The sequence below is a fragment of the Budorcas taxicolor genome, chromosome 11 (assembly GCF_023091745.1).
Source record: "Budorcas taxicolor isolate Tak-1 chromosome 11, Takin1.1, whole genome shotgun sequence".
NCBI classification, from domain to species: domain Eukaryota; kingdom Metazoa; phylum Chordata; class Mammalia; order Artiodactyla; family Bovidae; genus Budorcas; species Budorcas taxicolor.
This window is the reverse complement of record NC_068920.1, coordinates 15058965-15061855: the sequence shown is the minus strand read 5'-3', so window position 1 is coordinate 15061855 and position 2891 is coordinate 15058965. Positions and strand designations below refer to the sequence as shown.

The following is a 2891-nucleotide window of genomic DNA, read 5'->3' as shown; positions in this document are numbered from 1 at the left end:
AGGAACATGAAGGTGTGGCTATGCCTTCGGTACTTTGCTTTCAGTTCTTTGGGGTAGATACGCCTGGAAGTGGAATTGGAATCAGAGCCACCAGACTATTTTCTATAGTGGCTACATCATTTTACCTTCCCGCCAGCAACGCACAAGGGGCCCAATTTCTGCACATTCTCACCAAAATTTGCTATTGCTGGTTTTTTTTTAGAGTCAACATCTTTTTTTATTTTTTTAATGTCTGATCTTATTTGTTGCTCTTAGGACATCTCGTTTTTGACTGGTCTCAGACTGGGCAGCAGGAGCTCTCAGAGACGATAGCCCCCGTCTCTGGGCAATCTATTCCAGGTGTTTTCCTCTGACCTTCTTCATTCTCTTGGCCCCAAATTTAGCATCTTCTGCAGCCTCTTCCTTAATTTTCTTGGTATGATGCTTCTTCAGAGTAAAACACCAACATGGCAGAGCACACGGAGTAACAAGACACTGAATCCTTACCTTCTTTGTTTAGGGGCTTTCTAACAGTGTATTTGTGGATATTACCTTCTTTAGAGAGATTGAAAAGTCTGCGGATTTTGCCATCTCTTTGGGGGTTTCCCAGGTGGCGCTAGTGGCAAGGAATCCAGCTGCCAATTCAGGACACGTGGGTTCGATCCCTGGGTTGGGATGATCCCTTGGAATAGGAAATGGCAACCCACTCTGGTATTCTTGCCTGGAGAATCCCATGGACAGAGTAACCTGGTGGGTGGGTTACAGTCCTTGGAGCTACAGAGAGTTGAACACCACTGAGCAGCTAAGCAGCAGTAGCAACAGCAGCTAGTTCTGGGTCTCAGGTGACGAGGCACAGTTGTATCACTGTGTCCAGGAATATCCTTCTCGCCCCCTTTTTTTACGATGGCCGGATTGAGAACACTCAGGTTGGCATCCACGATGCAACCCTGTGCAAACTTGCACTTTCTTTCTCCAGTCCCCCTTGGTGTGTAACAGGAATGCCCCTGATCACCAGCAGGCAGACTCAGCCATGGGTCATTCTCTTCACAGGGAAAATCCGCTTCATGGGGAAACCCTGTTTGTCATTCTCACCACTGATTCGGACCACATAACCTTTCATTCTTCACCCAGAGCAGCAGCAGCGGCCTCTGTGGCTATATGCTTGTCCTGGAAAACACGAAGTTTTTCATGCATTGTCCACTTCAATGAGCTTCTGGCAGCCAGTGGTTGGGAAAGAGATGTTGCGCTTCATTCTGAGGCAGCCGCCCATGTCTGAGGCCCCACAAAAAGGAGTGATCGTGGTCACCTTAATGGATGTGAAGTGCATCTCTTTGTGGTTTTCATTTGCAGTTTTGTAACGATTAGTGGGAGAAGGCGATGGCACCCCACTCCGGTACTCTTGCCTGGAAAATCCCATGGATGGAGGAGCCTGGTAGGCTGCGGTCCATGGGGTCGCTAAGAGTCAAATACGACTGAGCGACTTCACTTTTACATTTCACTTTCATGCATTGGGGAAGGAAATGGCAACCCACTCCAGTGTTCTTGCCTGGAGAATCCCAGGGATGGGGGAACCTGGTGGCCTGCCGCCTATGGGGTCACACAGAGTTGGGTACGACTGAAACGACTTAGCAGCAGCAGCAGCAATGATTAGTGATGTTGAGCATTTTTGCATGTGCTCATTGGCTGTTTGTATAAATTCTTTGGAGAAAAGTCTAAGTTCTTTGCCCAGGTTTAAACTGCTTTGTTGTTGTTGAGTTGTAGCAACTCCTGGTACTTTCTTGCCCAATCGCAAGAGATTGAGAGCCCACATAGTATCATATGTTTTTCTTAATTTTATCCTTCTATTTGTTTTTCTTGGCCCTGGAGTTCAATTTCTAGGAATCTAATCTAAAATTCTCCAACATCACCGCAAAGATCGATTCTGAGGGATGTTCACACGGCATTGTTTGCCACAGAAACGGAAATAGAAACAACCCAAATGGCCATAACTAAGGAGCTGACTGTGCAAATGATCGTGTGTCTACACTATGGAGAGCTACGTGGTTGTAAAAAAGACTGAGGTTTTCCAAAGTATATGGACAAGGACCGATGTTAGAAACATGTAGATAAATGAAAAAAGTGTAATATATAACACGTATTCCATTTGCATTTATGAAATGTATTTAAGCATATAGAGGTTACTGCGCAATGTAGAGAATGTAGAATGAGTACATTCTCTTATCACAAGTCTTTGTTTGCAAATAATAAACCCTCTGGAACCAGCTTGAGCAATAAAGGAATTTTTTGAAAAGGCTCCACATAAGTCTTATGGAGGCTCAAAGCCAAAAACCAGCTGTGAAAATGGCTAAGTTATACGTGTAACTAGTCATTCTCTTCTCTCTTTGAATAGACTCTCTCTTTCCTCAGCCTGTAAAAATATAGTGACTGCAGAATTCTTGAGTTTACACCCTCACCATCCAAGAGATAAGTGGCTCCAGAATCTCATAATGCTGACATCTAGTGTCCAGGAGGGAGCTTCCGATTGCCCTCATTTGGATCAATTGTCCACCCCTGGTCCCGGCAACTGAACTCAATTACAGGGTTGTTGAGAGCTGGGTAAACCTATTAATGTATTTACCATACATTTGATGCCTCATTAATTTCCAAAACAATTGTGAGAGGTTTTTTTTTAATAACAATAATTCTTCATCTCTATTATATAGATGAAGAAATTTGAGGCTCAGAGGCTATGGATTCAACTTTATGCTTTAGGATTTAAAAAAAAAAATTTTTTAATGTGGACCATTTTAAAAGTCTTTATTGAATTTGTGACAATATTGCTTCTGTCTTCTGTTTCAGTTTTTTGGCTGCGAGGTGGGTCGGATCTTAGCTCCCAGACCAAGGATCAAACCCTCACCTTCTGCGCTGGGAGG

The 2891-nt window shown here is 43.9% G+C and overlaps 1 pseudogene; it reads right to left on the bottom strand.

Moving 5' to 3' along the window:
• Nucleotides 1-225: 225 nt before the first annotated feature.
• LOC128055087 (40S ribosomal protein S6-like) lies at nucleotides 226-1255 on the bottom strand (annotated as a pseudogene).
• Between the last annotated feature and the right edge of the window lie 1636 nt (nucleotides 1256-2891).